General features: G+C 39.4%; 1 protein-coding gene across 2 annotated transcripts in view; it reads left to right on the top strand.

The window, feature by feature from the left end:
• GPR173 (G protein-coupled receptor 173) overlaps positions 1 to 16,934 on the top strand; it is a 1,093,476-nt gene that overhangs the window by 56,309 nt on the left and 1,020,233 nt on the right. The gene's annotated exons all lie outside the window — the stretch shown is intronic.

Below are 16,934 nucleotides of genomic sequence, written 5' to 3'. Positions count from 1 at the left end.
TACATACCTCCAGGGAATAACATTTCCCTCCTAGAAAATATACTTGCCCACATTTCCCACCATATTTCCAATGAAAGTATCATACTTGGTGACATCAACATAAACTGGCTATCTCTTTCCTCACCTAACTCATCCCTCATACATAAATTTCTATGATTTTACCCAACCGTCACAGACCCTACCCATACTAATAACTCTCATACAACCACTAGTCTCATAGACTGGATTCTAATCTCTCACCCTTTCAAATACCACAACCCTGAAACTCTGTTAAACTTACTAAGCAATCACTGCCCTATAAAAGTTCTCAGATACACACCTCAACATGCTAAACCCCATAAGTTCATAACATGCCGCAAATTAACAAACTTTGACCCAGAAGTCTTCAGATCTCTCCTCTCTGAAGCGAATTGGACTCCCTTACACCAGCACCCCTTAGATGAAGCAGTTCAGCCCTTTAACTCTACATTCTTAAATATTCTTAATTCTCTTGCTCCTCTCTGAACAGTTCGAATAAAGTCCAACCCACCTCCATGGTTGACTAAAATACCCGAACATTACTTAAAAATAGGGATAGGGCATGGAAAACCTGGACAAAAACCTCCAACCTGACCTCCATAAATACAAAGAACTTAGAAATTTGGCCAAAAGACAAATAAATACAGACAAGAAAAACTTCTATTATAACCTACCCTCCACCTTTAAATCAAATCCCAACAAGTTCGGGAACTCAGTTCACCAAATACTACACCCAGGTTCCCCAAGCTCTCCAAATCCATGTCCTGACAAAACACATGAGAAACCTGCCACTATCAATATCAAAAGTAGTCAACGCTATCCCTAACCAAGCTATCCATAATAATAATTTGAATATTTCAGACCCTGCACTAAAAAATAGCTCTACAAACAACTTCTCCTTAAAACCTGTTTCCACCAACTTTATCAAATCACTACTATCTAAATTAAAACCATGCTCCACATCTGTTGACAATATCCCCTCTTCTTTCCTATAGATCACTGCTGATTCCCTTGCTCTTTCAGTTTCAATACAAATAAATCACTGTCTCTGAGTCTAGTGTTCCTACTATCTGGAAATAATTATATACCCTCCCTATACATAAAGGAGGTAACTCCACTGATATACCCAACTTTAGACCTATTGCTATACTCTCACCTCTCTCCAATATTCTATAAAAATGCATACACAAACAAACAATGCATTACCTACTTCAAGAAAATCTACTCACACCTACTCACCATGGATTTCGTCCTAAGCATAACACCACTACAGCTCTTCTGTCTTTCATTAATACTGTATCACTTGCCAGAGACAACAATAAACTTGTTTCCTTTCTATTCTTAGATCTCTCTAAAGCCTTTGACACAGTCTCTCATCCTCTTCTTCTGCAGAAACTCACTAGCCTCAATTTCTCACCTGCCACTGTATCTTGGTTTGAAAGTTATCTCTCCAATCACTATCAGTCAGTAAAATGGCAATCAGCGCACTCTCCTTTGCTCTCCATTAAAACAGGTGTTCCACAAGGTTCCATCCTTGGCCACTACTTTCAATATCTTTACCAATCCTCTCTCCTCTTCCTGTCCTGAGTCATCCCTAATACAATATGCAGATGACTCAACAGTCATCACTGCTGCTGACTCTCCACTTATATCAATCAGAGAGACTTCCTTCAACACAGTAGAAAACTGACTATCCAATAACCAACTTATTCTCAATCAAAAAAAAAAAAAACTAAACTATTACTCTTTCTTCCAAAAAACCTATAAACCATCCTTCTCAATATGGTCTCTAAGTAATACCCCTGTACAGGTAGACACCATCACAAAACTACTAGGTGTCATCATTGATGATCACTTAAAGTTTGATTTAAATATCAACAATTGCATTAGGAAGACACATAAGAAGTTAGGACTTCTGTACCATAACAAACAATTTCTTAACAAAGAAGCTAAGTTAACCATATCCCATTTTTATCTCTTACCCACTTTACTTTATAGCTCCAGGGGTGGCCCGTGCTATTGGACTGCCGGTCTGCAGCCCCCTCAACCTGAAAGTACAGATAAAATAAAAAATAAAATGAAAAAAAAGTTTAAATTTCGCGGACTTCGCTCATGCGCACTGCTGCTGAGACAGTCTAGTGCATGGAGCATGCGCACGGCAGTCCTGATTGAGAATCATGGACAGGAGCGCTCCCACAAGTCTATGCAGTTTTAAACTGCATAGACTGCCTGGGAACTCGCTGGGGAAACGCGTCAGAGTCGGACTGCAATGTCGGCAGTCAGGGGAAGGATCGGATTGGAGTTTGCTGCAGGGGAAGATCTCACGATGGGCAAGGTAAGGATCTGGATTGTAGTAGAGTTCGCAATGGGCAGGGTCGATTTGCACGGGATTTACTTACTGGATGTATGGTGGCTGCAGTTTCATCGGGATTTACGTACTGGATGTATGGTGGATTCATGGACAGGGATTTACTACAGGACCAGGTAAGTGGAGTGTGTGTGTGGTTTTGCTTTTACTATGTGTGTGTGTGGTTTTGCTTGTACTGTGTGTGTGTGTGTGTGTGTGTGTGTGTGTGTGTGTGTGTGTGTGTGTGTGTGTGTGTGGTTTTGCTTGTACTGTGCGTGGTTTTGCTTGTACTGTGTGTGTGTGTGTGGTTTTGCTTGTACTGTGTGTGTGTGTGTGTGTGTGTGTGTGTGTGTGTGTGTGTGTGTGTGTGTGTGTGTGTGTGGCTTTGCTTGTACAGTGTGTGTGTGTGTGTGGTTTTGCTTGTACTGTGTGTGTGTGTGTGTGTGTGTGTGTGTGTGTGTGTGTGTGTGTGTGTGTGTGGTTTTGCTTGTACTGTGTGTGTGTGTGTGTGTGTGTGTGTGTGGTTTTGCTTGTACTGTGTGTGTGTGTGTGTGTGTTTTTGCTTGTACTGTGTGTGTGTGTGTGTGTGGTTTTGCTTTTACTATGTGTGTGTGTGGTTTTGCTTTTACTGTGTGTGTGTGGTTTTGCTTGTACTGTGTGTGTATGTGTGTGTGTGTGTGTGGTTTTGCTTGTACTGTGTGTGTGTGTGTGTGTGTGTGTGTGTGTGTGTGTGTGTGTGTGTGTGGTTTTGCTTGTACTGTGTGTGTGTGTGTGTGTGTGTGTACTGTGTGTGTGTGGTTTTGTTTGTACTCTGTGTGTGTGTGTGTGTGTGTGTGTGTGTGTGTGTGGTTTTGCTTGTACTGTGTGTGTGTGGTTTTGTTTGTACTCTGTGTGTGTGTGTGGTTTTGCTTGTACTGTGTGTGTGTGTGTGTGTGTGTGTGTGTGGTTTTGCTTGTACTGTGTGTGTGTGTGTGTGGTTTTGCTTGTACTGTGTGTGTGTGTGGTTTTGCTTGTACTGTGTGTGTGTGTGTGTGTGTGTGTGTGTGTGTGTATGGTTTTGCTTGTACTGTGTGTGTGTGTGTGTGTGTGTGTGTGTGTGTGTGTGGTTTTGCTTGTACTGTGTGTGTGTATGTGTGTGTGTGGTTTTGCTTGTACTTGTGTGTGTGTGTGTGTGGTTTGCTTGTACTGTGTGTGTGTGTGTGTGTGTGTGTGTGTGGTTTTGCTTGTACTGTGTGTGGTTTTGCTTGTATTGTGTGTGTGTGTGTGTGTGTGGTTTTGCTTGTATTGTGTGTGTGTGTGGTTTTGCTTGTACTGTGTGTGTGTGTGTGTGTGTGTGTGTGTGTGTGTGTGTGTGTGTGTGTGTGTGTGTGTGTGTGTGTGTGTGTGTGTGTGTGTGTGTGTGTGTGTGTGTGTGTGTGTGTGTGTGTGTGTGTGTGTGTGTGTGTGTGTGTGTGAAAATGCCTCAGGTGGGATGTACTGGTGATTAGACTCATGGTGGTGTGGTAGGGAATACCTCAGGCTTGAACCCTGTACCTTCTATGCAGGTGTTAAAGACCTGAATTCCCTACCCACCACCATTTGTAAAAAAATTGCAGATTTTTGCCTCATATTTGATCTGATCTGTTCCTCACAATATCTGTGTTTTTTAAATATTGCAATGCTTGAAATTTGATGGTGCAGTGGTAGCACTGATGCCTCATAGCTATAGGTTCTTGGGTTTGGTTCTTGGCTGGGGTGCCTTCTTGGTGGGGGGTCTGTATCTTCTCCCTGTGTTTGTGTGGGTTTGCTTTTGTGTCCTCCCATGTTACAAAGACATGTCTGCATTATTTCTTCCTGGGCCTCTGCTGAGAATTGTTTTTTTTTTGTTCCAAGCCAAACTGTCCTGATTAACAAATGTTAAATAAAATTGACAGGCATTTGAATTTCAGACTTCAGGTTTCTGAATGTTTAATTCCTTGCATATTTGATGGTACAGTGGTAGTATTGTTGCCTCACAGCTATAGGTTTTCTGGTTTGATTCTTGGCTTGGGTGCCTTCTGTGTGGAGTCTGCATCTCCTCCCTGTGTTTGTGTGGATTTGCTCTGGTGCCCTGTCATTTTACAAAGATGTGTCTGCAGTATTAATCCCTGGGTCTCTGCTGAAAATTGTTTTTTGTTCTGTCAGCAGTAAAATTGATAGGCATTTGAATTTCAGACTTCATGTTCTTCAGAATACATAGTAACACAACTTTTTTTTTCCTAGCAATTTTCTAAGTTTATAAGATGAATATTTTAAAATTGTCCCTATTTTTCGGACTGTATTCTCCCATTATTGGCTTATTCCAGGTTTTTGTGCTAAGGTTGACCGCTATGGCAAGAACTGAATTCACTGAATATGTTTGTGGGCTGTATTCCCTCATTACTGGGTTTGTCCAGGTGTTTTTTTACTAAGAGGTTGACAGCTATGGTGAGAACTGAATTCACTAAATGATAGCCATTTAAGTTTCAGTCTTCCTCTCTTTTACAAAGCAGCTGATGTGGCGTAGTGGTATGTTACTCTGACTGTTTTGCTCAGGGACTTTGGCAGTAAAATGTATGGTGGTAACACAACATTTTATTCTAGCAACTTTCCAAGATTATACAAGCAATGTTTAATGTGTCCCTGGTTTTTGGGCTTTTGACCCCCCCCCCAAATACATTTTGGCTTTTTCCAGTTTTCTTGTGCTGTGAAGTTGAGATGCAGTTGAGTATTGAGTAGATTTTACAAGGAGCTGAGAGCTGCAGGGGAACAGAAGTTTAGTGATTTGCCTTGTTAATACTATAGCACAACAGGTTGTGTACTTGCTTTTGATGCAGAAGACTGTGGGTTCTACTCCCACAAGGGGTGGATGCTGCCGTACTGAGAATGTTCTCCTTGGTGAAGATACTAACTATGAGTCTGTTATCAGTTTGACATCCATTTCCTCTTGCAATATTATTACTAGCTTATCATATTTTAATGTAATATAGGCAATTTATTCCTGAGGGGCAACAGACACTTTATTTTTCGATGAAACCATGAAATATAAAGGTGATTGCTAGCAGCAACCTCTTCATTAGTTACAGATTTCTTTAATATGGAATTATTTAGATGACTTTTACTTCAGAGATTGTGCATATTTACTGATAATGGACTGTAGAATTGTGCATATTTACTGATAAAGGTGGATTGTAGAATTGTGCATATTTACTGATAATGATGGACTGTAGAATTGTGCATATTTACTAATAATGGTGGACTGTAGAATTGTGTATATTTACTAATAATGGTGGACTGTGGAAGTCTGAGTAGACTTTTTTATGATAAATGTTCTCAACTAGGCAGTTTTGCCATTATGGGTGCATACGTTTTGTTTCATTGCTTACTGGAAAAATGTTCAAAACAAATTTAAAACACCCTCTAACAACTGTACTGTATTGTACAAGGAATATAATTTTAGTACAATGAGGAAGGTGTATCAAAGAGCACATGTATGTTTCATATGCGAGGGGCCTATGATTTGAAAACAGCCCAAAATTAATCTTTATCTGCCACTGGCAAAATGTATTTTCTTTGAATGTGGGTTTCAATGCTGTTTCAATGAATGTGAGTTTCAAGGGCAGAGAAGTTTTAATGCTAAGTTTTCATTGTGAGACTGCATTGCTTTGTTTAGCAGATGACTTAGTGTTTGTGCTGTAAAATACAAAATCAAAACTTTCAAATGAAGTCCAACTCATCATAGAAGTAAAGCAGTATGCACATTAGTGTTTATGGTAAATGGAGTGAAATAGCCAAGTAATGGTTCATTGGAATGGCTGCAGAGGCTCCATTCAACCATGATTTTGTCAGGGGGGAAGGGCAGCAAACTCAGACAGGCCCAGCTGAACTATACCTCCCAACTGTCCAGATTTTCAAAGAATGAATAGATTTGTGCTTCTTATTTTTGGTTTGTTCTTCATAAAATTTGTAGTTTTCTGGCAAATCATTTAGGAATTAAGTCACTAAATAATGATACACTGAGTTTCAGACTTCATAACCTTCAGAAAAATGTATGTTAAAGTAAGAGCTGTTCTATCAACTGTCTCAATTTATACAAGAGCAATTTTTAGTACTGTTTATATGTGCCCCCAATATATTTGGCCTTGTTCAGATTTACTGCATTAACAGGTTGAGAGGTACATGCAAATAAATTGCTTTATAGAATTAGGCATAGCCAACCTCTCAACTGTCCCCGATTTTTGGCTCAAAATGTTGCTCTTCCCCCTAATAATCCTTCCGCAAAATAGCAATTTTGGAAGAAAACATGGAGGGTTTACAATTAAGAAATAACTGTAATAATCAACGTTATAGATTACTTAGTTGAAATGCATGTAGATTCTTTTATTTTGTCAGCTGCTCAAGGTAGCAGTACTAATATTAAAGTGTCCCTTCCTTGGCAGGTTCCCAGCTGTATTGTGTGTCTATTTTATATTTTTGCATCACATTTTTGGTCCATTTTTCATAAAATTGTGTGTTTTGGCAAATTAGTGACAAATCACTAAAGACTGAAGTTAGAAAATGACAGACATTTGAGTTTCAGATTTTATACCCTTCAGAAAATTCATACTAATGCAAGATCTATTCTATTATCTTTCTAAGTTTATTAGAGCAGTATTTAAAAATTGGCCTTATTTTTGGGCCTCTGTCCCACTTCTGTGTATGGCTTTTTCCAGATTTCTTGCTCTTAAGGTTGAAAGGTATGACAAATGTGTCAGGGCCATCACAGTCAGCCAGAGACATTTCAAATTGTGACATACTTGTTGCACCCCACTCCCCCATGTAGTGACTCTGGATGTGTCCAAGCAAGGCAAGGAGTAGTTGTGTCTACCTTGGATGGGGAGGACACACTGCATAAGTACTACAGTGGCTTTTCATCTGTCCTTGATTTTGCAGAATGGTCTGGTTTCTGTCATATTTTTGTACTGTTGATTTATGCTTATTACTCAGATTTATGCTTATTACTCAAAGTGCCTGTTGCTCTGTGTTTAAGTAGCAATGCTTTAATGACCATAAGGTAAGCTTGTCTGAGATCGTAAGATGCAAGTAAGCTTTAATAAGCATACTGTTAAAAAATTGCCAACATTGAAAGCCTTTCTGTTGTTGCCATGCAGAGAATACTTGACTAGATAATGTATAAGCCTTGGGTATTAAAGGACAGGATTCCATTATTTTAAAAAGCTCATTACACTTGTTGGAGACTTCCAGTCATCTCTACAGACTTTACCTGTAAACTAAACAGAATGCCAATCATGTGTGGTCCATAACCTGTACAGTAATCCTTTAAGCAATGTATCTTGAGCTTGTTCCTTGTTTGCTTTTCATTTTTTACTTTGATCATGTTTTCTCCATGAAACAAGTTGTCAGGCAGCAGGTCTTTTTTGGATAAGAAACATTTTTACAAGTGGGGGCATCACAGAGATTTCTACTTTCAGCATGTTATTTGGTACATTAATAAAGCTGAATATATTATAATTAGAACTACAGTGCAAGGAGAAGTGGTTTGAGTTGAGTGCTTCTGGTTTTTATTATACTTGATTTTGACTGGCATTCCAGTAATGTATTTAAAAAGTAATTTATTTTTTCATGCCTCACAACCTTTTGTTTCCATCTAGATATTAAGTAAGCTGTCATGCAGCCAATGCATTGAAATATTTTTATTCTTCTACAGTTATTTTTGTCTTGATTGGACTTTCATAATGATGGTTTGCCACACAGGGCAGCGTATTTAATTAAAGTTAGTTTTTGTGGTGTTGTGCATAGCTCCTCTCCTTTCTAGTTGACCACACCCCTTCCCCTTGACCCCACCCATTCAGCTGTCTCCTGCAGCCCCCCTGTGATTTGAAGTCACCAGCCGCCACTGTATAGCTCACAAATTCTAATTAACCTCAACACTGGACTATTAGCCAAACTAGAAACAACTTACAACAAGATTGCTAGATTTGCTGCACAAAATACATATAAGTCCCGCCACTGTCTCTCATTGAAAGAATTACACTGGCTTGAACTACCCAACTTTCTCCTACCAACTCAGATTCATATCATTCATTCTATCCTCTATAAACCTTCTTACTGTCCAACCCTCTCCTGTCTAATCTCCTACTACATCCCAACAAAATCCCTCCGTAGTTCCAGCCAAGGCCTTTTATTAATCCATAAGCCTAATATTAAAACAGGCCAAAATCTCTACAGTTTCAATCCTGCCAAGGCTTGGAATAATCTTCCACTCAAAATCAGGTATCTTCAGCAACAAAAACAATTCTAAACAGCCACTAAATAATATCTGCAAGCCAAATGGATATGTCAATGTAACCATCCCCCATCAACCTTTCTCTCTAACCTTTCTAACTCCCCTCTAGCTCCTCTCTCCTATCCCTCCTATCAACTGTTTTTCCACTTCTCACCTCAGCTGTCACTAAAAACTAATTAAACTTGTGTATGATGTCATAATTTCTTTAATTACATTGTATTAAAATCTAATGCTTTTATGTATTGTATATGTAATATGTATCTTGTTTATTAATTAGAACTGTTGATGTTAGCCTTTGAAACTATGTGTCTTGTTTATTAATTAGAAATGTTGATGTTGGCCTTTGAAACTATGTGAAGCTTTTCTCCTCGGGCCTCCGCTGAAAAAAGGCTACCAAGTTCAGTCGGACAATCCCGGTCATCAACTGTAAAATAAATAATAAACTCTCCAAAAAACTGTACAGAATGTCTCAAAACTTGTGTAACTAAAAACAAATAAAAACAAAAAACACAAAAGAAAAGTGAAGCCACTGAATCCTTTCTTCAGAAAGATTTTAATACCACTGGTTAAGCGCTTTCGCCAAAAAAATAGTCCTTCATCAGAACAAACAAACTAATTACACACTGCCATAATACATAATGCTTAAAAAACATCCTAACCAATCAAATTCTCACTTCAATTAACAATAAAAAATTAAATAAAACAACCTTCCATCTTAAAGGAAACTCAAAAAAGCATATTTACACACATAATAAACTGTAGAAAAACTATTTTTTGGGCCGAAAGCACTTAACCAGTGGTATTAAAGTCTTTCTGAAGAAAGGATTCAGTGGCTTCACTTTTCTCTTGTGTTTTTTGTTTTTAATAAATAAACCCGTCATGTTGTTGTACAGGCTGAATCAAGGGAAGGCCCAGCGTGTATAAAGTGCAAATTCAGAGAAATATGTAACCCCCAGACTAATGTTACACTAGAGAGGCATTTGTTTTACATGAGAGATCAAAAGCAAGGGGAAACTTTTCCCGCTTATATTACTGACCTGAGAAACAAAGCTAAAACGTGTAGGTTTGGTGATTTAAAGGATAAATTGATAAAGGACAGACTCATGTGTGGCATTAATAATGCTACTGTGAGAAAGATTTTGCTTTGTGACAGTGATTTAATGCTGAGTAAAGACATTGAGATTAGTCAGATTCATGAAGTTACAGAAAGGCACACAAATATGCTTGCTAGTGATTAACAGCATGGTTTCAATTGGCTCCAGAGTTCATGTAGACAGCATGCAACATGTGACAGGCAAAAGCAGGCCTAAGCACGTGGCAGCAGCAGCCCCTTCAGGGCTTCCAGGTAAAACACATGGTCTTTTAACACATTCCAAGAACAGTTTAGTTAAAGGAGCATGCTCAGTGCAGAACCAAGGGTACCTAGGGCAAAACTGACATTGTTTAGCACAGCATAAGAGTGAATCAGCAAAACCCAAATCAAGCTTTATTGTTAGCTGTCGCAATTGTGGTGCCAACCATGAGTCCAGAAGAGAAACATGCATGGCATTTGGTCAGCAATGTCGTAAGTATAAGAGATGGAACCATTTTCAAAGATTTTGCAAATCGAGTAAGCCTCATACAGTTACAAAGAAGGGTCACTGTAAAAAGCAAGTTAATCAAATAGACCTGCAACAGTCTGCTTTCTATGTAAATGGTGTGTCAGTAATTGGTGAAAAGATGATGCAGTAGATTTATTGGCAAGAAATGAAGTGTTTTGTACTGTCTGGCTCAATGGTAAATCCACAAAGTAGACACTGGTTCAAAGTGTAATGTCATGTCTGCAGATACTTTGGCAAGGGTCAGAGCTGGTAAACAGCTAAATGTGACTAGTTGTGTGAAACTTGTAGCTTATGGAGGTGAAGAAATTCAAACTGAAGGCTCTGTAGTGCTTTCATGTTATGTGGCTAAGAGCTGTTATAGCCTATTGTTCTATGTGGTCCGAAGAGCTGTGCAGTCATTCTTGGGTCTCAGAGACAGTTTGAAAATGAATCTGCTTTATTTTACCAAAGAAGTTCATCAGATAAGCACATGTCCTAGTTCCAGCTTCACCAATACTATTTTTTTCAGAGTATGCTGATATTTTCAATGATAGATTGGGCAAACTTCCAGTTGTGTATTCCATGAAATTAGACCATGAAATCAGTCCAGTGGTTAGACCTGCAAGAAGAGTTCCAATAGCTATGCACCATAGGGTCAAAGTTCAGTTGGACAAAATAGTGCAACAAGGTGCAATTTGCCCAGTTACAGAACCTAGCGAATGGGTGTTGTCTATGGTAGCAGCTCATAAAAAAGGCTCAGATTAAATCAGAATATGTATTGACCCAAGAGATTTGAACAAAGTATTGAAAAGACTGCATCATCCCATGCACACAGTTGAAGAGGTTGCAGCCCTGATATCTGGGTCTATATTAGATCACCGACCATTTAAAGAAGCGAACAGTGATTAATTGACCCTATGTAAGCAAAAGCTTACAATCTCGAACTGTCAGAACAGCGATTTTTTTTCCTAGGGAAAAAAATCACTGTTCCAAAACACATACTCACAACACAAGCAGACTTAACAAACAACAATCCACACCCATACACCCAAAATCTTACAAGTAATCCTACACTAAACTATACACACACCACTAACTATCCACTTACCTTAACCCAAACCCTAACCCTAAGGTCCGTCACTATCGCACACTCACCTCACCCGCTCCCTAACCCTAACTCACCTAACCCACCCTAACCTTCATGTCCACACAATCACACACATACCTAACCCGCGCCCTAACCCTAACTCACCTAACCCACACTAACCCTCACATCCACACAATCGCACACTTACCTGAACCCGACCCGTAACTTTCCACCACAGCACTGAAAATACCAAAGCAACAGAAACAGACAACCAAAATCTTTCCCTAGGACAGATTTCGGGTTTCTGTTGCTTCGATATTTTAAGCTTTAAGCTTAAGGTTCAATATTAGAACATTCAAAGGTTTTAAACCTCGATGTTCTAATATAGACCCTGATATCCAATGCCATTGCTTTTTCTGTCTTGAATGCAAAGAGTTTGTTTTGGCAAGTGATGCTTGAATGCAAATCTTCATTACTGACTACATTCAGTACCCCATTTGGAAGATATAGATTTCTCAAAATGCCACTTGGAATAAATTCTGCAAGTGACGTCTTTCAGCGTGCAATGGACCAAATTTTTTCGGGTTATCCTTGTGCCATAATAGTAGATGATATATATTGGTCAGAGGCAATGGTGAGGCAGAGCAAGACAGAAATCTTAAGACAGCTCTAGACAGAGCATGTGAAGTGAACTTAAAGCTAAGTCCTCTGAGGTAAAATTCAGACTACCAGAAATTACCTATGTAGGTCATTTGTTTACAAGTATGGACTTGAGACCAGACCTGTCCAAGCAAGCAGTCATTCTTGAAATGCCAGCACCAGATAATATGCAAGCTCTACATTGTTTTCATGGTATGGTCAATTACTTAGGCAAGTTTATACCAGACTTCAGTGAGTTGACAGCGCCTTTGAGAGAGCTGACATGTAAAGATGTTACTTGGTCATGGCTAGACCGGCACCAGAGAACATTTGAAGTTCTTAAGCAGAAAATTGCTACCCTACCAACATTAAGATACTATGATGTCAACAAATCAGTAACTCTTTCCTGCAATGCTTCAAAATTTGGTTTAGGTAGAGTTATTCTTCAAAAAGGCAAGCCAGTGGCCTGCGTGTCTAGAACACTTACCCAAAATGAGATGCAATATGCTCAAATTGAGAAAGAACTTTTGGCAATAGTGTTTGCATGTTCCAAATTTCATGATCATATCTATGGTCAAGAAATCCAGATTGAAACTGATCATCAACCTTTAGTTACTATTTTAAAGAAGCCTATGCATTCAGCTCCAGATAGATTACAAAGAATGATGCTCAAATTGCAAAAGTATAACTTCAAAATGGTCTATACGAAAGGCAAACTTCTTTATCTGGTGATACCTTATCCAGAGCACCTATAAATTCAATGGAACAGCTTCACGCAGAGAATTTTGACTTTGATGTCATGGAAGTGCATAACTTTTCTACCACAAGACTTGATGAGCTACAAGATCATACAATGACTGATCCAGTTTTGCAGAAGCTCAGTTACTATATCAGTGTTGGATGGCTGTCAGAGCAATCCAGTGTGGCACCAGAAGTGCAATCTTACTTTCCTTACAGAGTTGTTAATGGAAGATGGCATTATTTTCAATGGTCCTAAAACTGTTGTTCCTTACAACAAGAATATATCCAGATTTTGCATCATGGTCATCCGGCTTCCGATTCTACTAAGAGAAGAGCAAAGGGACTAGTATTTTGGACTTCTCCAGTGTAAGACTTGATAGAGTGCTTTTTTCCTGTTCAGTATGTAATAGTACAGTACCAAAGCACATTTGCAAAGAGACACACTTCAGCTAAGTCAAATTCCTGATCTACCTTGGTCAATTGTAGCTACTGACATATTAGAGTGGAACAATCAACATTACTTAGTACTGGTAGACTCTTATTCAAATTGGTTTAAGACTGATCTATTACCTAATTTAACGTCTACTACCATCATTACTAAGTTGAAACGCCATTTCTCCGTCCATGGTAGTCCATAGAAATTAGTCTCTGACAATGGTACTCAATTCACCAGTCAGTTGTTTCAGAAATTTGCCAGAGAATGGGACTTCGTTCATGTTACTAGTAGTCCAGAGTATCCGCAATCGAATGGACTTGCTGAATGTGCAGTACAAAGTGCAACGCAATTACCTGAAAAGTCAAATAATACTGATGTTTTTTGAATTTACTAAATTTTAGAAACATACCCCATGATGATATACTTGTCTCATCTGCTCAGAGACTTCTATCTAGGCAAATCAGAACAGCATTGCCTATCACTTCTAGTTTATTGAGGCCTAAAGCTAAGAACAACCAAGCCATCAAAGCCTAGTTATCTAGAAAGTGTTCTTTCCAAAAGTCCAGCTATGACAAGTCGAATAGATTTCTTCGTCCATTGAAAAAAGGAGAGACAGTGAGGATACAAACAGCAAAACGTTTCAATCATTAGTTAAGTAACGAGTATTTTGCTAAATCCGAGTGTGTGGAATACAGGAGAAATCGCAGACATCTTCTCTTGCAGCAGAACCGATATCACAGCATCGTACCTGTGATAAAGACTTTAGCTCTCAGAGCAATCCAGATAATATTCCTCTTCCAGAATGTGTCTTGACTCCTGATACTGTTCTGGCAGATGATTCCTAAGACTGAACGGTCAGCAGAGACAATCCTAGTTGTTAAACCAGATTCCAAATTTTATGTCACATGATATGGTCGCATTTCAAAGCACAGTGTGAAATGTACAACAACTTGGACATAGTTGTATATATGTATCTAGCTTTGTATAATTGCACGTTGGAAATCATTTCTATGTAAATTGCATATTCATTAATATCAGTTACAATGCTTAACTTATTTTCACAAAGTGGGAGGATGAAGAATAACATGTGTGTTGTACCTTTAAGAAGCATTTCCAAGATCTGTGTGTGCATATAAATACCAAGCAAGTGTTAGCTTCAGTGTCATTTTGAAGGTGCAGCCAGAATGTTAACATTCATGTGCATGATAGTTTGTTTATAAGTTAAAGTTACTTAACCTCATTTATGATGTTTGTATACAATAAAGCTGCTTGAACAATAACCCATGATGCTCTCTTGTTTTATCCTAACATGTCAAGCGACAAACAGGGGTAAGCTGGGTGAAGGTGCTACTAATGTGCGCATACAAGGGATGAGGTATGAGCAATATGCTGCTATCTGCCCTACCAGTGGTCCCCCATCCTAACACATTCCCTCTCCCACCCCCACTGGACCTCCCACCATATCTCCACCTCCACCGCCATGTACACCAAACCTGGGACACGGTGCACAGCACAGGGATGTGACAACCATCCTGCATGTCAGGCACCATGAGGCAGTGAATATTTTTTTCACATAGGCAGACATGCTTATGTCACTACAAGTAACTAATGAGTATATACCACAAAAAATTACATTTTGCATGTCTAGCCAAAGCATTATATATCTTGCAGTGTTTGTTGTACTGGAGAAAAGACTGTGACATAACTATTTCCTGCAAATTATACGAATTATACCAGTGGTTACTATTAACACATTCTTTAGTAGCTTAATTATCAGTAACAGAACAGTAATTTATTCAAATTCCTGTTCCTGGAGAGCCACTCCATTCTCTTCTTATACAGATGGATATTCTCTGATATTTCCTCCTGAGCTGTGAAAAAAAAAAAATTGACCACTCATCAATTACATGTCCACAGGCCCATTTAACATAACTGTAGGTGATATAACAAGGCAGTGAGTAGTCGCTCAAATTTACAAAACAGCTTAGGGGCCTTCTTTCTCTCTCTGTCTGACCTCTTCTTCACAATGACTCAGAATGTCAGGATGGGTCATCTTCACATCACTAAAGTGTTCCCAGCACTGCTCACTAGAGCAGCCTATGCCAGCCATGGCAGCAGTTACCACACTGGCAAGACTGTGCCAGAAACCCACTTTACACTGGGGCCTTCATACGAGTCCTCAGTCAGGCACTCCCTCTGGTCCCTATACAGCAACTGAGGAAAGATCTTACATTCTTTAGGGTACCACCTGAGACCTGAGCCACCTTCAGTGCCTTTGAAACCAATAGCAATTTACCTCGTCAAAATCCAGATCAATGTGGTATCCCTCTCACTACTCATAGATGTTGGTGCTGTCAATGCATGATACACATTGTTAAGCACCTGTGGGCAACTCATTTGTTTGTCCATTCACTGTGGCACCATAAAACGTTTCAAATATATGTGGCATTATACTGCTGGGGTGTAAGCAGTGGCACAGAAACAGTTAAACATCAGAGTGCCTACATTTGTAAGTACTTTTTCTCTTCAGCACCACTATAGGCCTTATTGTTACAATGTGTTTCACACTCCCCTTCCAGGGTTATTGATCCATCCACACTTGCTCAATGTGCTTTGCGGTACTCATGCAAGTTTACAAAACTGACAGAGCCTCATATTGTGGCAGAGGTGACGTGTGAGATGAGATGAACATTCAGTCCAATAACATTAATTCAAATGAGACTCGTTAGCTTAAGGACCATGCTAAGTGCTTCAAAACTGCATGATAAAAATTGCCAAAGCTACAGCTGTCCCCATCACACTGTGGAAGATGGTTAAATATCAAGCAGTAGAGTTCTACTGACATAGCTATACACTACTTAATACATATAAATCACCCTTAAGAAGAGGCAAGTGATGGAGAATTGTTTCAATTTCTCCACCACTGCTACTACTACTGGTCTACTTGTGTGTTGTTTGTTGACTTCCATCACAGTGTGATAGAGTTGTGGGTTAACTTACTGGGTGCAAATGACAACAATGGTGCAACTCTATGGTGGACTACCAATAAGGTAAGGTGTACTGCCTTAGCAAGGAAAGTGGGAGAGATGTGATATGGCAGGTTCAGTGATGCACAGTTATGAGGGTTGTGCCCTTATATGCTTTGCAGGTAACACAGTCCAACTTGTAGGTTGAGGTCTGTCTGTTCCCAACAACGAATGTTAATAAGTAGGTGTGGGGCCTAAGTCTAAGGATGCCTCACTTCTCCCACAAAATATCTTGCTGATAATTAGAGCCATAACTGTTGCAGTAATGCTGTGGTATTCTGTATAGGAGGGTTACCTCTGTCAAGTGTGTAGTATAAAGTGAGAGTCCTATAAGTGCTACTTTTTTACGCTGGGAGAACTAAAGTATTGGTTTTAATAGTAGTACTGTAGGTTGTGTTTACTGGGGGAGGGCGTCTAGCACATTTCAGAGGCATGCATACAGTGGTCTTGTATTCAACATTCCTACAGAGCACTGCTGTTTCACTACTGTGTCCACACAACCTGTACAATCCCTCACATGGACTGCAAATATGGGGGGATCATTTGCAGTTGCAATATGCAGTTGCAAATGTTGAGTTTAAAGTGCCAATGACTTATTTCACTTATCGGATATGGAGCCAAAGGATTCTTCAACAATCACACCAACCTGCCTCAGTCAGGCATCACTATAAGGGTTTTGTAATCCATAGCTTGTGTAGGAGTTCTGGTCATCTCCTGCCAAGATCTGTACCAAACTGCTCTATATCTGGCCTGTACTATACCTTTGGTTTGAGGGGG

This window comes from Protopterus annectens, chromosome 8.part0, assembly GCF_019279795.1.
Source record: "Protopterus annectens isolate FY-2018-M chromosome 8.part0, PAN1.0, whole genome shotgun sequence".
NCBI lineage: Eukaryota > Metazoa > Chordata > Ceratodontiformes > Protopteridae > Protopterus > Protopterus annectens.
This window is presented reverse-complemented; position numbering and strand designations above follow the sequence as displayed.